Source organism: Leptosomus discolor, chromosome 23, assembly GCF_034619465.1.
Source record: "Leptosomus discolor isolate bLepDis1 chromosome 23, bLepDis1.hap2, whole genome shotgun sequence".
Classification (NCBI taxonomy): Eukaryota; Metazoa; Chordata; class Aves; order Leptosomiformes; family Leptosomidae; genus Leptosomus; species Leptosomus discolor.
The window spans coordinates 234245-260123 of NC_141413.1; positions in this window are offsets into that span (position 1 = coordinate 234245).

Sequence of the window (25879 nt, forward strand, 5' to 3'; positions counted from 1 at the left end):
GTTGGGCTCTACGTCGGGACGTGCGTTGGGCTCTACGTCGGGACGTGCGTTGGGCTCTACGTCGGGATTTAGCTTACTTTCAGCTCTACGTCGGGACGTGCGTTGGCCTCTACGTCGGGATTTAGCTTACTTTCAGCTCTACGTCGGGACGTGCGTTGGGCTCTACGTCGGGACGTGCGTTGGGCGCTACGTCGGGATTTAACTTACTTTCAGCTCTACGTCGGGACGTGCGTTGGGCTCTACGTCGGGACATGCGTTGGGCTCTACGTCGGGATGTGCGTTGGTCTCTACGTCTGTAGTTAGCTAACTTTCAGCTCTACGTCGGGACGTGCGTTGGGCTCTACGTCGGGACGTGCGTTTGGCTCTACGTCGGGACGTGCGTTGGGCTCTACGTCGGGACGTGCGTTGGGCTCTACGTCGGGATTTAGCTTGCTTTCAGCTCTACGTCGGGACGTGCGTTGGGCTCTACGTCGGGACGTGCGTTGGGCTCTATGTCGGGACGTGCGTTGGGCTCTACGTCGGGACGTGCGTTGGGCTCTACGTCGGGACGTGCGTTGGGCTCTACGTCGGGATTTAGCTTACTTTCAGCTCTACGTCGGGACGTGCGTTGGGCTCTACGTCGGGACGTGCGTTGGGCTCTACGTCGGGATTTAGCTTACTTTCAGCTCTACGTCGGGACGTGCGTTGGCCTCTACGTCGGGACGTGCGTTGGGCTCTACGTCGGGATTTAGCTTACTTTCAGCTCTACGTCGGGACGTGCGTTGGGCTCTACGTCGGGACGTGCGTTGGGCGCTACGTCGGGATTTAACTTACTTTCAGCTCTACGTCGGGACGTGCGTTGGGCTCTACGTCGGGACGTGCGTTGGGCTCTACGTCGGGATTTAGCTTACTTTCAGCTCTACGTCGGGACGTGCGTTGGCCTCTACTTCGGGACGTGCGTTGGCCTCTACGTCGGGACGTGCGTTGGCCTCTACGTCGGGATTTAGCTTACTTTCAGCTCTACGTCGGGACGTGCGTTGGGCTCTACGTCGGGACGTGCGTTGAGCTCTACGTCGGGACGTGCGTTGGGCGCTACGTCGGGACGTGCGTTGGGCGCTACGTCGGGACGTGCGTTGGGCGCTACGTCGGGACGTGTGTTGGGCGCTACGTCGGGTCGTGCGTTGGGCTCTACGTCGGGACGTGCGTTGGGCTCTATGTCTGTAGTTAGCTAACTTTCAGCTCTACGTCGGGACGTGCGTTGGCCTCTACGTCGGGATTTACCTTACTTTCAGCTCTACGTCGGGACGTACGTTGGGCTCTACGTCGGGACGTGCGTTGGGCTCTACGTCGGGATTTAGCTTACTTTCAGCTCTACGTCGGGACGTGCGTTGGCCTCTACGTCGGGACGTGCGTTGGCCTCTACGTCGGGATTTAGCTTACTTTCAGCTCTACGTCGGGACGTGCGTTGGCCTGTACGTCGGGACGTGCGTTGGCCTCTACGTCGGGATTTAGCTTACTTTCAGCTCTACGTCGGGACGTGCGTTGGGCTCTACGTCTGGAAGTGTGTTGGGCTCTACGTCGGGATTTAGCTTACTTTAAGGTCTACGTCGGGACGTGCGTTGGGCTCTACGTCGGGACGTGCGCTGGCCTCTACTTCGGGACGTGCGCTGGCCTCTACGTCGGGACGTGCGCTGGCCTTAACGTCGGGACATGCTTTGGGCTCTACGTCGGGACGTGCGTTGGGCTCTACGTCGGGATTTAGCTTACTTTCAGCTCTACGTCGGGACGTGCGTTGGGCTCTACGTCGGGACGTGCGTTGGGCTCTACGTCGGGACGTGCGTTGGCCTCTACGTCGGGATTTAGCTTACTTTCAGCTCTACGTCGGGACGTGCGTTGGGCGCTACGTCGGGACGTGCGTTGGGCGCTACGTCGGGACGTGCGTTGGGCGCTACGTCGGGACGTGCGTTGGGCGCTACGTCGGGATTTAGCTTACTTTCAGCTCTACGTCGGGACGTGCGTTGGGCTCTACGTCGGGACGTGCGTTGGGCGCTACGTCGGGATTTAACTTACTTTCAGCTCTACGTCGGGACGTGCGTTGGGCTCTACGTCGGGACATGCGTTGGGCTCTACGTCGGGATGTGCGTTGGTCTCTACGTCTGTAGTTAGCTAACTTTCAGCTCTACGTCGGGACGTGCGTTGGACTCTACGTCGGGACGTGCGTTTGGCTCTACGTCGGGACGTGCGTTGGGCTCTACGTCGGGACGTGCGTTGGGCTCTACGTCGGGATTTAGCTTGCTTTCAGCTCTACGTCGGGACGTGCGTTGGGCTCTACGTCGGGACGTGCGTTGGGCTCTACGTCGGGACGTGCGTTGGGCTCTACGTCGGGATTTAGCTTACTTTCAGCTCTACGTCGGGACGTGCGTTGGCCTCTACGTCGGGACGTGCGTTGGCCTCTACGTCGGGATTTAGCTTACTTTCAGCTCTACGTCGGGACGTGCGTTGGGCTCTACGTCGGGACGTGCGTTGGGCGCTACGTCAGGATTTAACTTACTTTCAGCTCTACGTCGGGACGTGCGTTGGGCTCTACGTCGGGACATGCGTTGGGCTCTACGTCGGGATTTAGCTTACTTTCAGCTCTACGTCGGGACGTGCGTTGGCCTCTACGTCAGGACGTGCGTTGGCCTCTAGGTCGGGACGTGCGTTGGCCTCTACGTCGGGACGTGCGTTGGCCTCTACGTCGGGATTTAGCTTACTTTCAGCTCTACGTCGGGACGTGTGTTGGGCTCTACTTCGGGATTTAGCTTACTTTCAGCTCTACGTCGGGACGTGCGTTGGGCTCTATGTCGGGACGTGCGTTGGGCTCTACGTCTGTAGTTAGCTAACTTTCAGCTCTACGTCGGGACGTGCGTTGGGCGCTACGTCGGGACGTGCGTTGGGCGCTACGTCGGGATTTATCTTACTTTCAGCTCTACGTCGGGACGTGCGTTGGCCTCTACGTCGGGACGTGCGTTGGCCTCTAAGTCGGGACGTGCGTTGGCCTCTAAGTCGGGACGTGCGTTGGCCTCTACGTCGGGACGTGCGTTGGCCTCTACGTCGGGATTTAACTTACTTTCAGCTCTACGTCGGGACGTGCGTTGGGCGCTACGTCGGGACGTGCGTTGGGCTCTAAGTCGGGACGTGCGTTGGGCTCTACGTCGGGACGTGCGTTGGGCTCTACGTCGGGACGTGCGTTGGGCTCTACGTCTGTAGTTAGCTAACTTTCTGCTCTACGTCGGGACGTGCGTTGGGCTCTACGTCTGTAGTTAGCTAACTTTCAGCTCTACGTCGGGACGTGCGTTGAGCGCTACGTCGGGACATGCGTTGGGCTCTACGTCGGGACGTGCGTTGGGCTCTACGTCGGGATTTAGCTTACTTTCAGCTCTACGTCGGGACGTGCGTTGGCCTCTACTTCGTGACGTGCGTTGGCCTCTACGTCGGGACGTGCGTTGGCCTCTACGTCGGGATTTAGCTTACTTTCAGCTCTACGTCGGGACGTGCGTTGGGCTCTACGTCGGGATGTGCGTTGAGCTCTACGTCGGGACACGCGTTGGGCTCTACGTCTGTAGTTAGCTAACTTTCAGCTCTACGTCGGGACGCGCGTTGGGCTCTTCGTCTGTAGTTAGCTAACTATCAGCTCTACGTCGGGACGTGCGTTGGGCTCTACGTCTGTAGTTAGCTAACTTTCAGCTCTACGTCGGGACGTGCGTTGGGCGCTACGTTGGGACTTGCGTTGGGCTCTACGTCGGGATTTAGCTTACTTTCAGCTCTACGTCGGGACGTGCGTTGGGCTCTACGTCGGGACGTGCGTTGGGCTCTACGTCGGGATTTAGCTTACATTAAGCTCTACGTCAGGACGTGCGTTGGGCTCTACGTCGGGACGTGCGCTGGCCTCTACGTCGGGACGTGTGCTGGCCTCTACGTCGGGACGTGCGCTGGCCTCTACGTCGGGACGTGCGTTGGCCTCTACGTCGGGATTTATCTTACTTTCAGCTCTACGTCGGGACGTGCTTTGGCCTGTACGTCGGGACGTGCGTTGGGCTCTACGTCGGGATTTAGCTTACTTTCAGCTCTACGTCAAGACGTGCGTTGGGCTCTACGTCGGGATTTAGCTTACTTTCAGCTCTACGTCGGGACGTGCGTTGGGCTCTACGTCGGGACGTGCGTTGGGCTCTACGTCGGGACGTGCGTTGGGCTCTACGTCTGTAGTTAGCTAACTTTCAGCTCTACGTCGGGACGTGCGTTGGGCTCTACGTCGGGACGTGCGTTGGGCTCTACGTCGGGACGTGCGTTGGGCTCTACATCGGGACGTGCGTTGGGCTCTACGTCGGGATTTAGCTTGCTTTCAGCTCTACGTCGGGACGTGCGTTGTTCTCTACGTCGGGACGTGCGTTGGGCTCTACGTCGGGACGTGCGTTGGGCTCTACGTCGGGATTTAGCTTACTTTCAGCTCTACGTCGGGACGTGCGTTGGCCTCTACGTCGGGACGTGCGTTGGCCTCTACGTCGGGATTTAGCTTACTTTCAGCTCTACGTCGGGACGTGCGTTGGGCTCTACGTCGGGACGTGCGTTGGGCGCTACGTCAGGATTTAACTTACTTTCAGCTCTACGTCGGGACGTGCGTTGGGCTCTACGTCGGGACATGCGTTGGGCTCTACGTCGGGATTTAGCTTACTTTCAGCTCTACGTCGGGACGTGCGTTGGCCTCTACGTCAGGACGTGCGTTGGCCTCTAGGTCGGGACGTGCGTTGGCCTCTACGTCGGGACGTGCGTTGGCCTCTACGTCGGGATTTAGCTTACTTTCAGCTCTACGTCGGGACGTGTGTTGGGCTCTACTTCGGGATTTAGCTTACTTTCAGCTCTACGTCGGGACGTGCGTTGGGCTCTATGTCGGGACGTGCGTTGGGCTCTACGTCTGTAGTTAGCTAACTTTCAGCTCTACGTCGGGACGTGCGTTGGGCGCTACGTCGGGACGTGCGTTGGGCGCTACGTCGGGATTTATCTTACTTTCAGCTCTACGTCGGGACGTGCGTTGGCCTCTACGTCGGGATGTGCGTTGTCCTCTACGTCGGGACGTGCGTTGGCCTCTAAGTCGGGACGTGCGTTGGCCTCTACGTCGGGACGTGCGTTGGCCTCTACGTCGGGATTTAACTTACTTTCAGCTCTACGTCGGGACGTGCGTTGGGCGCTACGTCGGGACGTGCGTTGGGCTCTACGTCGGGACGTGCGTTGGGCTCTACGTCGGGACGTGCGTTGGGCTCTACGTCGGGACGTGCGTTGGGCTCTACGTCTGTAGTTAGCTAACTTTCTGCTCTACGTCGGGACGTGCGTTGGGCTCTACGTCTGTAGTTAGCTAACTTTCAGCTCTACGTCGGGACGTGCGTTGAGCGCTACGTCGGGACATGCGTTGGGCTCTACGTCGGGACGTGCGTTGGGCTCTACGTCGGGATTTAGCTTACTTTCAGCTCTACGTCGGGACGTGCGTTGGCCTCTACTTCGTGACGTGCGTTGGCCTCTACGTCGGGACGTGCGTTGGCCTCTACGTCGGGATTTAGCTTACTTTCAGCTCTACGTCGGGACGTGCGTTGGGCTCTACGTCGGGATGTGCGTTGAGCTCTACGTCGGGACACGCGTTGGGCTCTACGTCTGTAGTTAGCTAACTTTCAGCTCTACGTCGGGACGCGCGTTGGGCTCTTCGTCTGTAGTTAGCTAACTATCAGCTCTACGTCGGGACGTGCGTTGGGCTCTACGTCTGTAGTTAGCTAACTTTCAGCTCTACGTCGGGACGTGCGTTGGGCGCTACGTTGGGACTTGCGTTGGGCTCTACGTCGGGATTTAGCTTACTTTCAGCTCTACGTCGGGACGTGCGTTGGGCTCTACGTCGGGACGTGCGTTGGGCTCTACGTCGGGATTTAGCTTACATTAAGCTCTACGTCAGGACGTGCGTTGGGCTCTACGTCGGGACGTGCGCTGGCCTCTACGTCGGGACGTGTGCTGGCCTCTACGTCGGGACGTGCGCTGGCCTCTACGTCGGGACGTGCGTTGGCCTCTACGTCGGGATTTATCTTACTTTCAGCTCTACGTCGGGACGTGCTTTGGCCTGTACGTCGGGACGTGCGTTGGGCTCTACGTCGGGATTTAGCTTACTTTCAGCTCTACGTCGGGACGTGCGTTGGGCTCTACGTCGGGATTTAGCTTACTTTCAGCTCTACGTCGGGACGTGCGTTGGGCTCTACGTCGGGACGTGCGTTGGGCTCTACGTCGGGACGTGCGTTGGGCTCTACGTCTGTAGTTAGCTAACTTTCAGCTCTACGTCGGGACGTGCGTTGGGCTCTACGTCGGGACGTGCGTTGGGCTCTACGTCGGGACGTGCGTTGGGCTCTACGTCGGGACGTGCGTTGGGCTCTACGTCAGGATTTAGCTAACTTTCAGCTCTACGTCGGGACGTGCGTTGGGCTCTACGTCGGGATTTAGCTTACTTTCAGCTCTACGTTGGGACGTGCGTTGGCCTCTACGTCGGGATTTAGCTTACTTTCAGCTCTACGTCGGGACGTGCGTTGGGCTCTACGTTGGGACGTGCGTTGGGCTCTACGTCGGGACGTGCGTTGGGCTCTACGTCTGTAGTTAGGTAACTTTCAGCTCTACGTCGGGACGTGCGTTGGGCGCTACGTCGGGACGTGCGTTGGGCTCTACGTCGGGACGTGCGTTGGGCTCTATGTCTGTAGTTAGCTAACGTTCAGCTCAACGTCGGGACGTGCGTTGGGCGCTACATCGGGACGTGCGTTGGGCGCTACGTCGGGACGTGCGTTGGGCTCTACGTCGGGACGTGCGTTGGGCTCTAAGTCGGGACGTGCGTTGGGCTCTACGTCGGGACGTGCGTTGGGCTCTACGTCTGGATTTAGCTTACTTTCAGCTCTACGTCGGGACGTGCGTTGGCCTCTACGTCGGGACGTGCGTTGGCCTCTACGTCGGGACGTGCGTTGGCCTCTACGTCGGGACGTGCGTTGGCCTCCACGTCGGGATTTAGCTTACTTTCAGCTCTACGTCGGGACGTGCGTTGGGCTCTACGTCGGGACGTGCGTTGGGCGCTACGTCGGGATTTAACTTACTTTCAGCTCTACGTCGGGACGTGCGTTGGGCTCTACGTCGGGACGTGCGTTGGGCTCTACGTCGGGATTTAGCTTACTTTCAGCTCTACGTCGGGACGTGCGTTGGCCTCTACTTCGGGACGTGCGTTGGCCTCTACGTCGGGACGTGCGTTGGCCTCTACGTCTGGATTTAGCTTACTTTCAGCTCTACGTCGGGACGTGCGTTGGGCTCTACGTCGGGACGTGCGTTGAGCTCTACGTCGGGACGTGCGTTGGGCGCTACGTCGGGACGTGCGTTGGGCGCTACGTCGGGACGTGCGTTGGGCGCTACGTCGGGACGTGTGTTGGGCGCTACGTCGGGTCGTGCGTTGGGCTCTACGTCGGGACGTGCGTTGGGCTCTATGTCTGTAGTTAGCTAACTTTCAGCTCTACGTCGGGACGTGCGTTGGCCTCTACGTCGGGATTTACCTTACTTTCAGCTCTACGTCGGGACGTACGTTGGGCTCTACGTCGGGACGTGCGTTGGGCTCTACGTCGGGATTTAGCTTACTTTCAGCTCTACGTCGGGACGTGCGTTGGCCTCTACGTCGGGACGTGCGTTGGGCTCTACGTCGGGATTTAGCTTACTTTCAGCTCTACGTCGGGACGTGCGTTGGCCTGTACGTCGGGACGTGCGTTGGCCTCTACGTCGGGATTTAGCTTACTTTCAGCTCTACGTCGGGACGTGCGTTGGGCTCTACGTCTGGAAGTGTGTTGGGCTCTACGTCGGGATTTAGCTTACTTTAAGCTCTACGTCGGGACGTGCGCTGGCCTCTACGTCGGGACGTGCGCTGGCCTCTACGTCGGGACGTGCGCTGGCCTTAAATTCGGGACATGCTTTGGGCTCTACGTCGGGACGTGCGTTGGGCTCTACGTCGGGATTTAGCTTACTTTCAGCTCTACGTCGGGACGTGCGTTGGGCTCTACGTCGGGACGTGCGTTGGGCTCTACGTCGGGACGTGCGTTGGGCTCTACGTCGGGACGTGCGTTGGCCTCTACGTCGGGATTTAGCTTACTTTCAGCTCTACGTCGGGACGTGCGTTGGGCGCTACGTCGGGACGTGCGTTGGGCGCTACGTCGGGACGTGTGTTGGGCGCTACTTCGGGACGTGCGTTGGGCGCTACGTCGGGATTTAGCTTACTTTCAGCTCTACGTCGGGACGTGCGTTGGGCTCCATGTCGGGACGTGCGTTGGGCTCTACGTCGGGACGTGCGTTGGGCTCTACGTCGGGACGTGCGTTGGGCTCTACGTCGGGACGTGCGTTGGGCTCTACGTCGGGATTTAGCTTACTTTCAGCTCTACGTCGGGACGTGCGTTGGCCTCTACGTCGGGACGTGCGTTGGGCGCTACGTCGGGATTTAACTTACTTTCAGCTCTACGTCGGGACGTGCGTTGGGCTCTACGTCGGGACATGCGTTGGGCTCTACGTCGGGATGTGCGTTGGTCTCTACGTCTGTAGTTAGCTAACTTTCAGCTCTACGTCGGGACGTGCGTTGGGCTCTACGTCGGGACGTGCGTTGGGCTCTACGTCGGGACGTGCGTTGGGCTCTACGTCGGGACGTGCGTTGGGCTCTACGTCGGGATTTAGCTTGCTTTCAGCTCTACGTCGGGACGTGCGTTGGGCTCTACGTCGGGACGTGCGTTGGGCTCTACGTCGGGACGTGCGTTGGGCTCTACGTCGGGATTTAGCTTACTTTCAGCTCTACGTCGGGACGTGCGTTGGCCTCTACGTCGGGACGTGCGTTGGGCTCTACGTCGGGATTTAGCTTACTTTCAGCTCTACGTCGGGACGTGCGTTGGGCTCTACGTCGGGACGTGCGTTGGGCGCTACGTCGGGATTTAACTTCCTTTCAGCTCTACGTCGGTACGTGCGTTGGGCTCTACGTCGGGACATGCGTTGGGCTCTACGTCGGGATTTAGCTTACTTTCAGCTCTACGTCGGGACGTGCGTTGGCCTCTACTTCGGGACGTGCGTTGGCCTCTACTTCGGGACGTGCGTTGGCCTCTACGTCGGGATTTAGCGTACTTTCAGCTCTACGTCGGGACGTGCGTTGGGCTCTACGTCGGGACGTGCGTTGAGCTCTACGTCGGGACGTGCGTTGAGCTCTACGTCGGGACGTGCGTTGGGCGCTACGTCGGGACGTGCGTTGGGCGCTACGTCGGGACGTGCGTTGGGCGCTACGTCGGGACGTGCGTTGGGCTCTACGTCGGGACGTGCGTTGGGCTCTACGTCTGTAGTTAGGTAACTTTCAGCTCTACGTCGGGACGTGCGTTGGCCTCTACGTCGGGATTTAGCTTACTTTCAGCTCTACGTCGGGACGTACGTTGGGCTCTACGTCGGGACGTGCGTTGGGCTCTACGTCGGGATTTAGCTTACTTTCGGCTCTACGTCGGGACGTGCGTTGGCCTCTACGTCGGGACGTGCGTTGGCCTCTACGTCGGGATTTAGCTTACTTTCAGCTCTACGTCGGGACGTGCGTTGGCCTGTACGTCGGGACGTGCGTTGGCCTCTACGTCGGGATTTAGCTTACTTTCAGCTCTACGTCGGGACGTGCGTTGGGCTCTACGTCTGGAAGTGTGTTGGGCTCTACGTCGGGATTTAGCTTACTTTAAGCTCTACGTCGGGACGTGCGTTGGGCTCTACGTCGGGACGTGCGCTGGCCTCTACGTCGGGACGTGCGCTGGCCTCTACGTCGGGACGTGCGCTGGCCTTAAAGTCGGGACATGCTTTGGGCTCTACGTCGGGACGTGCGTTGGGCTCTACGTCGGGATTTAGCTTACTTTCAGCTCTACGTCGGGACGTGCGTTGGGCTCTACGTCGGGACGTGCTTTGGGCTCTACGTCGGGACGTGCGTTGGGCTCTACGTCGGGATTTAGCTTACTTTCAGCTCTACGTCGGGACGTGCGTTGGGCGCTACGTCGGGACGTGCGTTGGGCGCTACGTCGGGACGTGTGTTGGGCGCTACTTCGGGACGTGCGTTGGGCGCTACGTCGGGATTTAGCTTACTTTCAGCTCTACGTCGGGACGTGCGTTGGGCTCCATGTCGGGACGTGCGTTGGGCTCTACGTCGGGACGTGCGTTGGGCTCTACGTCGGGACGTGCGTTGGGCTCTACGTCGGGACGTGCGTTGGGCTCTACGTCGGGACGTGCGTTGGGCTCTACGTCGGGACGTGCGTTGGGCTCTACGTCGGGATTTAGCTTACTTTCAGCTCTACGTCGGGACGTGCGTTGGCCTCTACGTCGGGACGTGCGTTGGCCTCTACGTCGGGATTTAGCTTACTTTCAGCTCTACGTCGGGACGTGCGTTGGGCTCTACGTCGGGACGTGCGTTGGGCGCTACGTCGGGATTTAACTTACTTTCAGCTCTACGTCGGGACGTGCGTTGGGCTCTACGTCGGGACATGCGTTGGGCTCTACGTCGGGATGTGCGTTGGTCTCTACGTCTGTAGTTAGCTAACTTTCAGCTCTACGTCGGGACGTGCGTTGGGCTCTACGTCGGGACGTGCGTTTGGCTCTACGTCGGGATTTAGCTTACTTTCAGCTCTACGTCGGGACGTGCGTTGGGCTCTACGTCTGGAAGTGTGTTGGGCTCTACGTCGGGATTTAGCTTACTTTAAGCTCTACGTCGGGACGTGCGTTGGGCTCTACGTCGGGACGTGCGCTGGCCTCTACGTCGGGACGTGCGCTGGCCTCTACGTCGGGACGTGCGCTGGCCTTAAAGTCGGGACATGCTTTGGGCTCTACGTCGGGACGTGCGTTGGGCTCTACGTCGGGATTTAGCTTACTTTCAGCTCTACGTCGGGACGTGCGTTGGGCTCTACGTCGGGACGTGCTTTGGGCTCTACGTCGGGACGTGCGTTGGGCTCTACGTCGGGATTTAGCTTACTTTCAGCTCTACGTCGGGACGTGCGTTGGGCGCTACGTCGGGACGTGCGTTGGGCGCTACGTCGGGACGTGTGTTGGGCGCTACTTCGGGACGTGCGTTGGGCGCTACGTCGGGATTTAGCTTACTTTCAGCTCTACGTCGGGACGTGCGTTGGGCTCCATGTCGGGACGTGCGTTGGGCTCTACGTCGGGACGTGCGTTGGGCTCTACGTCGGGACGTGCGTTGGGCTCTACGTCGGGACGTGCGTTGGGCTCTACGTCGGGACGTGCGTTGGGCTCTACGTCGGGACGTGCGTTGGGCTCTACGTCGGGATTTAGCTTACTTTCAGCTCTACGTCGGGACGTGCGTTGGCCTCTACGTCGGGACGTGCGTTGGCCTCTACGTCGGGATTTAGCTTACTTTCAGCTCTACGTCGGGACGTGCGTTGGGCTCTACGTCGGGACGTGCGTTGGGCGCTACGTCGGGATTTAACTTACTTTCAGCTCTACGTCGGGACGTGCGTTGGGCTCTACGTCGGGACATGCGTTGGGCTCTACGTCGGGATGTGCGTTGGTCTCTACGTCTGTAGTTAGCTAACTTTCAGCTCTACGTCGGGACGTGCGTTGGGCTCTACGTCGGGACGTGCGTTTGGCTCTACGTCGGGACGTGCGTTGGGCTCTACGTCGGGACGTGCGTTGGGCTCTACGTCGGGATTTAGCTTGCTTTCAGCTCTACGTCGGGACGTGCGTTGGGCTCTACGTCGGGACGTGCGTTGGGCTCTACGTCGGGACGTGCGTTGGGCTCTACGTCGGGATTTAGCTTACTTTCAGCTCTACGTCGGGACGTGCGTTGGCCTCTACGTCGGGACGTGCGTTGGGCTCTACGTCGGGATTTAGCTTACTTTCAGCTCTACGTCGGGACGTGCGTTGGGCTCTACGTCGGGACGTGCGTTGGGCGCTACGTCGGGATTTAACTTCCTTTCAGCTCTACGTCGGGACGTGCGTTGGGCTCTACGTCGGGACATGCGTTGGGCTCTACGTCGGGATTTAGCTTACTTTCAGCTCTACGTCGGGACGTGCGTTGGCCTCTACTTCGGGACGTGCGTTGGCCTCTACGTCGGGACGTGCGTTGGCCTCTACGTCGGGATTTAGCGTACTTTCAGCTCTACGTCGGGACGTGCGTTGAGCTCTACGTCGGGACGTGCGTTGAGCTCTACGTCGGGACGTGCGTTGGGCGCTACGTCGGGACGTGCGTTGGGCGCTACGTCGGGACGTGCGTTGGGCGCTACGTCGGGATTTAGCTTACTTTCAGCTCTACGTCGGGACGTGCGTTGGGCTCTACGTCGGGACGTGCGTTGGGCTCTACGTCGGGATTTAGCTTACATTCAGCTCTACGTCGGGACGTGCGTTGGCCTCTACGTCGGGACGTGCGTTGGCCTCTACGTCGGGATTTAGCTTACTTTCAGCTCTACGTCGGGACGTTCGTTGGGCTCTACGTCGGGACGTGCGTTGGGCGCTACGTCGGGATTTAACTTACTTTCAGCTCTACGTCGGGACGTGCGTTCGGCTCTACGTCGGGACATGCGTTGTGCTCTACGTCGGGACGTGCGTTGGTCTCTACGTCTGTAGTTAGCTAACTTTCAGCTCTACGTCGGGACGTGCGTTGGGCTCTACGTCGGGACGTGCGTTAGGCTCTACGTCGGGACGTGCGTTGGGCTCTACGTCGGGACGTGCGTTGGGCTCTACGTCGGGATTTAGCTTGCTTTCAGCTCTACGTCGGGACGTGCGTTGGGCTCTACGTCGGGACGTGCGTTGGGCTCTATGTCGGGACGTGCGTTGGGCTCTACGTCGGGACGTGCGTTGGGCTCTACGTCGGGACGTGCGTTGGGCTCTACGTCGGGATTTAGCTTACTTTCAGCTCTATGTCGGGACGTGCGTTGGCCTCTACGTCGGGACGTGCGTTGGCCTCTACGTCGGGATTTAGCTTACTTTCAGCTCTACGTCGGGACGTGCGTTGGGCTCTACGTCGGGACGTGCGTTGGGCGCTACGTCGGGATTTAACTTACTTTCAGCTCTACGTCGGGACGTGCGTTGGGCTCTACGTCGGGACATGCGTTGGGCTCTACGTCGGGATGTGCGTTGGTCTCTACGTCTGTAGTTAGCTAACTTTCAGCTCTACGTCGGGACGTGCGTTGGGCTCTACGTCGGGACGTGCGTTGGGCTCTACGTCGGGACGTGCGTTGGGCTCTACGTCGGGACGTGCGTTGGGCTCTACGTCGGGATTTAGCTTGCTTTCAGCTCTACGTCGGGACGTGCGTTGGGCTCTACGTCGGGACGTGCGTTGGGCTCTACGTCGGGACGTGCGTTGGGCTCTACGTCGGGACGTGCGTTGGGCTCTACGTCGGGACGTGCGTTGGGCTCTACGTCGGGACGTGCGTTGGGCTCTACGTCGGGATTTAGCTTACTTTCAGCTCTACGTCGGGACGTGCGTTGGCCTCTACGTCGGGACGTGCGTTGGCCTCTACGTCGGGATTTAGCTTACTTTCAGCTCTACGTCGGGACGTGCGTTGGGCTCTACGTCGGGACGTGCGTTGGGCGCTACGTCGGGATTTAACTTACTTTCAGCTCTACGTCGGGACGTGCGTTGGGCTCTACGTCGGGACGTGCGTTGGGCTCTACGTCGGGATTTAGCTTACTTTCAGCTCTACGTCGGGACGTGCGTTGGCCTCTACGTCGGGATTTAGCTTACTTTCAGCTCTACGTCGGGACGTGCGTTGGGCTCTACGTCGGGACGTGCTTTGGCCTGTACGTCGGGACGTGCGTTGGGCGCTACGTCGGGACGTGCGTTGGGCGCTACGTCGGGACGTGCGTTGGGCGCTACGTCGGGACGTGTGTTGGGCGCTACGTCGGGTCGTGCGTTGGGCTCTACGTCGGGACGTGCGTTGGGCTCTATGTCTGTAGTTAGCTAACTTTCAGCTCTACGTCGGGACGTGCGTTGGCCTCTACGTCGGGATTTAGCTTACTTTCAGCTCTACGTCGGGACGTACGTTGGGCTCTACGTCGGGACGTGCGTTGGGCTCTACGTCGGGATTTAGCTTACTTTCAGCTCTACGTCGGGACGTGCGTTGGCCTCTACGTCGGGACGTGCGTTGGCCTCTACGTCGGGATTTAGCGTACTTTCAGCTCTACGTCGGGACGTGCGTTGGCCTGTACGTCGGGACGTGCGTTGGCCTCTACGTCGGGATTTAGCTTACTTTCAGCTCTACGTCGGGACGTGCGTTGGGCTCTACGTCTGGAAGTGTGTTGGGCTCTACGTCGGGATTTAGCTTACTTTAAGCTCTACCTCGGGACGTGCGTTGGGCTCTACGTCGGGACGTGTGCTGGCCTCTACGTCGGGACGTGCGCTGGCCTCTACGTCGGGACGTGCGCTGGCCTTAAAGTCGGGACATGCTTTGGGCTCTACGTCGGGACGTGCGTTGGGCTCTACGTCGGGATTTAGCTTACTTTCAGCTCTACGTCGGGACGTGCGTTGGGCTCTACGTCGGGACGTGCGTTGGGCTCTACGTCGGGACGTGCGTTGGCCTCTACGTCGGGATTTAGCTTACTTTCAGCTCTACGTCGGGACGTGCGTTGGGCGCTCCGTCGGGACGTGCGTTGGGCGCTACGTCGGGACGTGTGTTGGGCGCTACTTCGGGACGTGCGTTGGGCGCTACGTCGGGATTTAGCTTACTTTCACCTCTACGTCGGGACGTGCGTTGGGCTCCATGTCGGGACGTGCATTGGGCTCTACGTCGGGACGTGCGTTGGGCTCTACGTCGGGACGTGCGTTGGGCTCTACGTCGGGATTTAGCTTACTTTCAGCTCTACGTTGGGACGTGCGTTGGCCTCTACGTCGGGACGTGCGTTGGCCTCTACGTCGGGATTTAGCTTACTTTCAGCTCTACGTCGGGACGTGCGTTGGGCTCTACGTCGGGACGTGCGTTGGGCGCTACGTCGGGATTTAACTTACTTTCAGCTCTACGTCGGGACGTGCGTTGGGCTCTACGTCGGGACATGCGTTGGGCTCTACGTCGGGATGTGCGTTGGTCTCTACGTCGGGACGTGCGTTGGGCTCTACGTCGGGACGTGCGTTTGGCTCTACGTCGGGACGTGCGTTGGGCTCTACGTCGGGACGTGCGTTGGGCTCTACGTCGGGATTTAGCTTGCTTTCAGCTCTACGTCGGGACGTGCGTTGGGCTCTACGTCGGGACGTGCGTTGGGCTCTACGTCGGGACGTGCGTTGGGCTCTACGTCGGGATTTAGCTTACTTTCAGCTCTACGTCGGGACGTGCGTTGGCCTCTACGTCGGGACGTGCGTTGGGCTCTACGTCGGGATTTAGCTTACTTTCAGCTCTACGTCGGGACGTGCGTTGGCCTCTACGTCGGGACGTGCGTTGGGCTCTACGTCGGGATTTAGCTTACTTTCAGCTCTACGTCGGGACGTGCGTTGGGCTCTACGTCGGGACGTGCGTTGGGCGCTACGTCGGGATTTAGCTTACTTTCAGCTCTACGTCGTGACGTGCGTTGGGCTCTACGTCGGGACGTGCGTTGGGCTCTACGTCGGGATTTAGCTTACTTTCAGCTCTACGTCGGGACGTGCGTTGGCCTCTACTTCGGGACGTGCGTTGGCCTCTACGTCGGGACTTGCGTTGGCCTCTACGTCGGGATTTAGCGTACTTTCAGCTCTACGTCGGGACGTGCGTTGGGCTCTACGTCGGGACGTGCGTTGAGCTCTACGTCGGGACGTGCGTTGGGCGCTACGTCGGGACGTGCGTTGGGCGCTACGTCGGGACGTGTGTTGGGCGCTACGTCGGGACGTGCGTTGGGCGCTACGTCGGGATTTAGCTTACTTTCAGCTCTACGTCGGGACGTGCGTTGGGCTCTATGTCGGGACGTGCGTTGGGCTCTACGTCGGGACGTGCGTTGGGCTCTATGTCGGGACGTGCGTTGGGCTCTACGTCGGGACGTGCGTTGGGCTCTACGTCGGGATTTAGCTTACTTTCAGCTCTACGTCGGGACGTGCGTTGGCCTCTACGTCGGGACGTGCGTTGGCCTCTACGTCGGGATTTAGCTTACTTTCAGCTCTACGTCGGGACGTTCGTTGGGCTCTACGTCGGGACGTGCGTTGGGCGCTACGTCGGGATTTAACTTACTTTCAGCTCTACGTCGGGACGTGCGTTGGGCTCTACGTCGGGACATGCGTTGGGCTCTACGTCGGGACGTGCGTTGGTCTCTACGTCTGTAGTTAGCTAACTTTCAGCTCTACGTCGGGACGTGCGTTGGGCTCTACGTCGGGACGTGCGTTAGGCTCTACGTCGGGACGTGCGTTGGGCTCTACGTCGGGACGTGCGTTGGGCTCTACGTCGGGATTTAGCTTGCTTTCAGCTCTACGTCGGGACGTGCGTTGGGCTCTACGTCGGGACGTGCGTTGGGCTCTATGTCGGGACGTGCGTTGGGCTCTACGTCGGGACGTGCGTTGGGCTCTACGTCGGGACGTGCGTTGGGCTCTACGTCGGGACGTGCGTTGGGCTCTACGTCGGGATTTAGCTTACTTTCAGCTCTACGTCGGGACGTGCGTTGGCCTCTACGTCGGGACGTGCGTTGGCCTCTACGTCGGGATTTAGCTTACTTTCAGCTCTACGTCGGGACGTGCGTTGGGCTCTACGTCGGGACGTGCGTTGGGCGCTACGTCGGGATTTAACTTACTTTCAGCTCTACGTCGGGACGTGCGTTGGGCTCTACGTTGGGACATGCGTTGGGCTCTACGTCGGGACGTGCGTTGGTCTCTACGTCTGTAGTTAGCTAACTTTCAGCTCTACGTCGGGACGTGCGTTGGGCTCTACGTCGGGACGTGCGTTGGGCTCTACGTCGGGACGTGCGTTGGGCTCTACGTCGGGATTTAGCTTGCTTTCAGCTCTACGTCGGGACGTGTGTTGGGCTCTACGTCGGGACGTGCGTTGGGCTCTACGTCGGGATTTAGCTTACTTTCAGGTCTACGTCGGGACGTGCGTTGGGCTCTACGTCGGGACATGCTTTGGGATATACGTCGGGACGTGCGCTGGGCTCTACGTCGGGACGTGCTTTGGGCTCTACGTCGGGACGTGCGTTGGGCTCTACGTCTGTAGTTAGCTAACTTTCAGCTCTACGTCGGGACGTGCGTTGGGCTCTACGTTGGGACTTTCGTTGGGCTCTACGTCGGGACGTGCGTTGGGCGCTACGTCGGGACGTGCGTTGGGCGCTACGTCGGGACGTGCGTTGGGCTCTACGTCGGGACGTGCGTTGGGCTCTACGTCGGGACGTGCGTTGGGCTCTACGTCTGTAGTTAGCTAACTTTCAGCTCTACGTCGGGATGTGCGTTTGGCGCTACGTCGGGACGTGCGTTGGGCTCTACGTCGGGACGTGCGTTGGGCTCTACGTCGGGACGTGCGTTGGGCTCTACGTCGGGACGTGCGTTGGGCTCTACGTCGGGATTTAGCTTACTTTCAGCTCTACATCGGGACGTGCGTTGGCCTCTACGTCGGGACGTGCGTTGGCCTCTAGGTCGGGACGTGCGTTGGCCTCTACGTCGGGACGTGCGTTGGCCTCTACGTCGGGATTTAGCTTACTTTCAGCTCTACGTCGGGACGTGTGTTGGGCTCTACTTCGGAATTTAGCTTACTTTCAGCTCTACGTCGGGACGTGCGTTGGGCTCTATGTCGGGACGTGCGTTGGGCTCTACGTCTGTAGTTAGCTAACTTTCAGCTCTACGTCGGGACGTGCGTTGGGCGCTACGTCGGGATTTAGCTTACTTTCAGCTCTACGTCGGGACGTGCGTTGGCCTCTACGTCGGGATGTGCGTTGTCCTCTACGTCGGGACGTGCGTTGGCCTCTAAGTCGGGACGTGCGTTGGCCTCTACGTCGGGACGTGCGTTGGCCTCTACGTCGGGATTTAACTTACTTTCAGCTCTACGTCGGGACGTGCGTTGGGCGCTACGTCGGGACGTGCGTTGGGCGCTACGTCGGGACGTGCGTTGGGCTCTACGTCGGGACGTGCGTTGGGCTCTACGTCGGGACGTGCGTTGGGCTCTACGTCTGTAGTTAGCTAACTTTCTGCTCTACGTCGGGACGTGCGTTGGGCTCTACGTCAGGATTTAGCTTACTTTCAGCTCTACGTCGGGACGTGCGTTGGCCTCTACTTCGGGACGTGCGTTGGCCTCTACGTCGGGACGTGCGTTGGCCTCTACGTTGGGATTTAGCTTACTTTCAGCTCTACGTCGGGACGTGCGTTGGGCTCTACGTCGGGACGTCCGTTGAGCTCTAAGTCGGGACACGCGTTGGGCTCTACTTCTGTAGTTAGCTAACTTTCAGCTATACGTCGGGACGTGCGTTGGGCGCTACGTCGGGACGTGCGTTGGGCTCTACGTCGGGACGTGCGTTGGGCTCTACGTCTGTAGTTAGCTAACTTTCAGCTCTACGTCGAGACGTGTGTTGGGCTCTACGTCTGTAGTTAAATAACTTTCAGCTCTACGTCGGGACGTGCGTTGGGCGCTACGTCGGGACGTGCGTTGGGCTCTACGTCGGGACGTGCGTTGGCCTCTACGTCGGGATTTAGCTTACTTTCAGCTCTACGTCGGGACGTGCGTTGGGCTCTACGTCGGGACGTGCGTTGGGATCTACGTCGGGACGTGTGTTGAGCTCTACGTCTGTAGTTAGCTAACTTTCAGCTCTACGTCGGGACGTGCGTTGGGCTCTACGTCTGTAGTTAGCTAACTTTCAGCTCTACGTCGGGACGTGCGTTGTGCTCTACGCCTGTAGTTAGCTAACTTTCAGCTCTACGTCGGGACGTGCGTTGGGCGCTACGTCGGGACGTGCGTTGGGCTCTACGTCGGGACGTGCGTTGGGCTCTACGTTGGGACGTGCGTTGGGCTCTACGTCGGGATTTAGCTTACTTTCGGCTCTACGTCGGGACGTGCGTTGGGCGCTACGTCGGGATTTAACTTACTTTCAGCTCTACGTCGGGACGTGCGTTGGGCTCTACGTCGGGACATGCGTTGGGCTCTACGTCGGGACGTGCGTTGGTCTCTACGTCTGTAGTTAGCTAACTTTCAGCTCTACGTCGGGACGTGCGTTGGGCTCTACGTCGGGACGTGCGTTGGGCTCTACGTCGGGACGTGCGTTGGGCTCTACGTCGGGATTTAGCTTGCTTTCAGCTCTACGTCGGGACGTGTGTTGGGCTCTACGTCGGGACGTGCGTTGGGCTCTACGTCGGGATTTAGCTTACTTTCAGGTCTACGTCGGGACGTGCGTTGGGCTCTACGTCGGGACATGCTTTGGGATATACGTCGGGACGTGCGCTGGGCTCTACGTCGGGACGTGCTTTGGGCTCTACGTCGGGACGTGCGTTGGGCTCTACGTCTGTAGTTAGCTAACTTTCAGCTCTACGTCGGGACGTGCGTTGGGCTCTACGTTGGGACTTTCGTTGGGCTCTACGTCGGGACGTGCGTTGGGCGCTACGTCGGGACGTGCGTTGGGCGCTACGTCGGGACGTGCGTTGGGCGCTACGTCGGGACGTGCGTTGGGCTCTACGTCGGGACGTGCGTTGGGCTCTACGTCGGGACGTGCGTTGGGCTCTACGTCTGTAGTTAGCTAACTTTCAGCTCTACGTCGGGATGTGCGTTTGGCGCTACGTCGGGACGTGCGTTGGGCTCTACGTCGGGACGTGCATTGGGCTCTACGTCGGGACGTGCGTTGGGCTCTACGTCGGGACGTGCGTTGGGCTCTACGTCGGGATTTAGCTTACTTTCAGCTCTACATCGGGACGTGCGTTGGCCTCTACGTCGGGACGTGCGTTGGCCTCTAGGTCGGGACGTGCGTTGGCCTCTACGTCGGGACGTGCGTTGGCCTCTACGTCGGGATTTAGCTTACTTTCAGCTCTACGTCGGGACGTGTGTTGGGCTCTACTTCGGAATTTAGCTGACTTTCAGCTCTTCGTCGGGACGTGCGTTGGGCTCTATGTCGGGACGTGCGTTGGGCTCTACGTCTGTAGTTAGCTAACTTTCAGCTCTACGTCGGGACGTGCGTTGGGCGCTAAGTCGGGACGTGCGTTGGCCTCTACGTCGGGACGTGCGTTGGCCTTTACGTCGGGACGTGCGTTGGCCTCTACGTCGGGATTTAACTTACTTTCAGCTCTACGTCGGGACGTGCGTTGGGCGCTACGTCGGGACGTGCGTTGGGCGCTACGTCGGGACGTGCGTTGGGCTCTACGTCGGGACGTGCGTTGGGCTCTACGTCGGGACGTGCGTTGGGCTCTACGTCTGTAGTTAGCTAACTTTCTGCTCTACGTCGGGACGTGCGTTGGGCTCTACGTCTGTAGTTAGCTAACTTTCAGCTCTACGTCGGGACGTGCGTTGGGCGCTACGTCGGGACATGCGTTGGGCTCTACGTCGGGACGTGCGTTGGGCTCTACGTCAGGATTTAGCTTACTTTCAGCTCTACGTCGGGACGTGCGTTGGCCTCTACTTCGGGACGTGCGTTGGCCTCTACGTCGGGACGTGCGTTGGCCTCTACGTCGGGATTTAGCTTACTTTCAGCTCTACGTCGGGACGTGCGTTGGGCTCTACGTCGGGACGTGCGTTGAGCTCTACGTCGGGACACGCGTTGGGCTCTACGTCTGTAGTTAGCTAACTTTCAGCTCTACGTCGGGACGTGCGTTGGGCGCTACGTCGGGATGTGCGTTGGGCTCTACGTCGGGACGTGCGTTGGGCTCTACGTCTGTAGTTAGCTAACTTTCAGCTCTACGTCGAGACGTGTGTTGGGCTCTACGTCTGTAGTTAAATAACTTTCAGCTCTACGTCGGGACGTGCGTTGGGCGCTACGTCGGGACGTGCGTTGGGCTCTACGTCGGGACGTGTGTTGAGCTCTACGTCTGTAGTTAGCTAGCTTTCAGCTGTACGTCGGGACGTGCATTGGGCTCTACGTCTGTAGTTAGCTAACTTTCAGCTCTACGTCGGGACGTGCGTTGTGCTCTACGTCTGTAGTTAGCTAACTTTCAGCTCTACGTCGGGACGTGCGTTGGGCGCTACGTCGGGACGTGCGTTGGGCTCTACGTCGGGACGTGCGTTGGGCTCTACGTTGGGACGTGCGTTGGGCTCTACGTCGGGATTTAGCTTACTTTCAGCTCTACGTCGGGACGTGCTTTGGGCTCTACGTCGGGACGTGCGTTGGCCTCTACGTTGGGACGTGCGTTGGGCTCTACGTCTGTAGTTAGCTAACTTTCAGCTCTACGTCGGGACGTGCGTTGGCCTCTACGTCTGTAGTTAGCTAACTTTCAGCTCTACGTCGGGACGTGCGTTGGGCTCTACGTCGGGACGTGCGTTGGGCTCTACGTCGGGACGTGCGTTGGGCTCTACGTCGGGATTTAGCTTACTTTCAGCTCTACGTCGGGACGTGCGTTGGGCTCTACGTCGGGACGTCCGTTGGGCTCTACGTCGGGACGTGCGTTGGGCTCTACGTCGGGACGTGCATTGGGCGCTACGTCGGGACGTGCGTTGGGCGCTACATCGGGATTTAGCTTACTTTGAGCTATACGTCGGGACGTGCGTTGGGCTCTACGTCGGGACGTGCGTTGGGCTCTACGTCGGGATTTAGCTTACTTTAAGCTCTACGTCGGGACGTGCGTTGGCCTCTACGTCGGGACGTGCGTTGGCCTCTACGTCGGGACGTGCGTTGGGCTCTACGTCGGGACGTGCGTTGGCCTCTACGTCTGTAGTTAGCTAACTTTCAGCTCTACGTCGGGACGTGCGTTGGGCTCTACGTCGGGACGTGCTTTGGGCTCTACGTCGGGACGTGCGTTGGCCTCTACGTCCGGATTTAGCTTACATTCAGCTCCACGTCGGGACGCGCGTTGGGCTCTACGTCGGGACGCGCGTTGGGCTCTACGTCGGGACGTGCGTTGGGCTCTACGTCTGTAGTTAGCTAACTTTCAGCTCTACGTCGGGACGTGCGTTCGGCTCGACGTCTGTAGTTAGCTAACTTTCAGCTCTACGTCGGGACGTGCGTTGGGCGCTACGTCGGGACGTGCGTTGGGCTCTACGTCGGGACGTGCGTTGTCCTCTACGTCGGGACGTGCGTTGGGCTCTACGTCGGGACGTGTGTTGGGCTCTACGTCGGGATTTAGCTTACTTTCAGCTCTACGTCGGGACGTGCGTTGGCCTCTACGTCGGTACGTGCGTTTGACTCTACGTCGGGATTTAGCTTACTTTCAGCTCTACGTCGGGACGTGCGCTGGGCTCTACGTTGGGATTTAGCTTACTTTCAGCTCTACGTCGGGACGTGCGTTGGGCTCTACGTCGGGACGTGCGTTGGGCTCTACGTCGGGACACGCGTTGGGCTCTACGTCGGGACGTGCGTTGGGCTCTACGTCTGTAGTTAGCTAACCTTCAGCTCTACATCGGGACGTGCGTTGGGCTCTACGTCGGGACGTGCGTTGGGCTCTACGTCTGTAGTTAGCCAACTTTCAGCTCTACGTCGGGACGTGCGTTGGGCTCTACGTCGGGACGTGCGTTGGGCTCTACGTCGGGACGCGCGTTGGGCTGTACGTCTGTAGTTAGCTAACTTTCAGCTCTACGTCGGGACGCGCGTTGGGCTGTTCGTCTGTAGTTAGCTAACTTTCAGCTCTACGTCGGGACGTGCGTTGGGCTCTACGTCGGGACGTGCGTTGGGCACTACGTCGGGACGTGCGTTGGGCTCTACGTCGGGATTTAGCTTACTTGCAGCTCTACGTCGGGACGTGCGTTGGGCTCTACGTCGGGACGTGCGTTGGGCTCTACGTCGGGACGTGCGTTGGCCTCTACGTCCGGATTTAGCTTACTTTCAGCTCTAAGTCGGGACGTGCGTTGGGCTCTAAGTCGGGACGCGCGTTGGGCTCTACGTCGGGACGTGCGTTGGGCTCTACGTCGGGACGTGCGTTGGGCTCTACGTCGGGACGTGCGTTGGGCTCTACGTCTGTAGTTAGCTAACTTTCAGCTCTACGTCGGGACGTGCGTTCGGCTCTACGTCTGTAGTTAGCTAACTTTCAGCTCTACGTCGGGACGTGCGTTGGGCGCTACGTCGGGACGTGCGTTGGGCTCTACGTCGGGACGTGCGTTGGGCTCTACGTCGGGACGTGCGTTGGGCTCTACGTCGGGACGTGCGTTGGCCTCTACGTCGGGACGTGCGTTGGCCTCTACGTCCGGATTTAGCTTACATTCAGCTCCACGTCGGGACGCGCGTTGGGCTCTACGTCGGGACGTGCGTTGGGCTCTACGTCGGGACGTGCGTTGGGCTCTACGTCGAGACGTGCGTTGGGCTCTACGTCTGTAGTTAGCTAACTTTCAGCTCTACGTCGGGACGTGCGTTCGGCTCTACGTCTGTAGTTAGCTAACTTTCAGCTCTACGTCGGGACGTGCGTTGGGCGCTACGTCGGGACGTGCGTTGGGCTCTACGTCGGGACGTGCATTGGGCTCTACGTCTGTAGTTAGCTAACTTTCAGCTCTACGTCGGGACGTGCGTTGGGCTCTACGTCTGTAGTTAGCTAACTTTCAGCTCTACGTCGGGACGTGCGTTGGGCGCTACATCGGGACGTGCGTTGGGCTCTACGTTGGGACGTGCGTTGGGCTCTACGTCGGGATTTAGCTTACTTTCAGCTCTACGTCGGGACGTGCTTTGGGCTCTACGTCGGGACGTGCGTTGGCCTCTACGTCGGGACGTGCGTTGGGCTCTACGTCTGTAGTTAGCTAACTTTCAGCTCTACGTCGGGACGTGCGTTGGCCTCTACGTCTGTAGTTAGCTAACTTTCAGCTCTACGTCGGGACGTGCGTTGGGCTCTACGTCGGGACGTGCGTTGGGCTCTACGTCGGGACGTGCATTGGGCGCTACGTCGGGACGTGCGTTGGGCGCTACATCGGGATTTAGCTTACTTTCAGCTCTACGTCGGGACGTGCGTTGGGCTCTACGTCTGTAGTTAGCTAACCTTCAGCTCTACATCGGGACGTGCGTTGGGCTCTACGTCGGGACGTGCGTTGGGCTCTACGTCGGGACGCGCGTTGGGCTGTACGTCTGTAGTTAGCTAACTTTCTGCTCTACGTCGGGACGCACGTTGGGCTCTTCGTCTGTAGTTAGCTAACTTTCAGCTCTACGTCGGGACGTGCGTTGGGCTCTACGTCGGGACGTGCGTTGGGCACTACGTCGGGACGTGCGTTGGGCTCTACGTCGGGATTTAGCTTACTTTCAGCTCTACGTCGGGACGTGCGTTGGGCGCTACGTCGGGACGTGCGTTGGGCTCTACGTCGGGACGTGCGTTGGGCTCTACGTCGGGACGTGCGTTGGCCTCTACGTCCGGATTTAGCTTACATTCAGCTCCACGTCGGGACGCGCGTTGGGCTCTACGTCGGGACGTGCGTTGGGCTCTACGTCGGGACGTGCGTTGGGCTCTACGTCGAGACGTGCGTTGGGCTCTACGTCTGTAGTTAGCTAACTTTCAGCTCTACGTCGGGACGTGCGTTCGGCTCTACGTCTGTAGTTAGCTAACTTTCAGCTCTACGTCGGGACGTGCGTTGGGCGCTACGTCGGGACGTGCGTTGGGCTCTACGTCGGGACGTGCATTGGGCTCTACGTCTGTAGTTAGCTAACTTTCAGCTCTACGTCGGGACGTGCGTTGGGCTCTACGTCTGTAGTTAGCTAACTTTCAGCTCTACGTCGGGACGTGCGTTGGGCGCTACGTCGGGACGTGCGTTGGGCTCTACGTTGGGACGTGCGTTGGGCTCTACGTCGGGATTTAGCTTACTTTCAGCTCTACGTCGGGACGTGCTTTGGGCTCTACGTCGGGACGTGCGTTGGCCTCTACGTCGGGACGTGCGTTGGGCTCTACGTCTGTAGTTAGCTAACTTACAGCTCTACGTCGGGACGTGCGTTGGCCTCTACGTCTGTAGTTAGCTAACTTTCAGCTCTACGTCGGGACGTGCGTTGGGCTCTACGTCGGGACGTGCGTTGGGCTCTACGTCGGGACGTGCGTTGGGCTGTACGTCGGGACGTGCATTGGGCGCTACGTCGGGACGTGCGTTGGGCGCTACATCGGGATTTAGCTTACGTTCAGCTCTACGTCGGGACGTGCGTTGGGCTCTACGTCGGGACGTGCGTTGGGCTCTACGTCGGGACGTGCGTTGGGCTCTACGTCTGTAGTTAGCTAACCTTCAGCTCTACATCGGGACGTGCGTTGGTCTCTACGTCGGGACGTGCGTTGGGCTCTACGTCGGGACGCGCGTTGGGCTGTACGTCTGTAGTTAGCTAACTTTCTGCTCTACGTCGGGACGCACATTGGGCTCTTCGTCTGTAGTTAGCTAACTTTCAGCTCTACGTCGGGACGTGCGTTGGGCTCTACGTCGGGACGTGCGTTGGGCACTACGTCGGGACGTGCGTTGGGCTCTACGTCGGGATTTAGCTTACTTTCAGCTCTACGTCGGGACGTGCGTTGGGCTTTACGTCGGGACGTGCGTTGGGCTCTACGTCGGGACGTGCGTTGGCCTCTACGTCCGGATTTAGCTTACATTCAGCTCCACGTCGGGACGCGCGTTGGGCTCTACGTCGGGACGCGCGTTGGGCTCTACGTCGGGACGTGCGTTGGGCTCTACGTCGGGACGTGCGTTGGGCTCTACGTCTGTAGTTAGCTAACTTTCAGCTCTACGTCGGGACGTGCGTTGGGCTCTACGTCTGTAGTTAGCTAACTTTCAGCTCTACGTCGGGACGTGCGTTGGGCGCTACGTCGGGACGTGCGTTGGGCTCTACGTCGGGACGTGCGTTGGCCTCTACGTCGGGACGT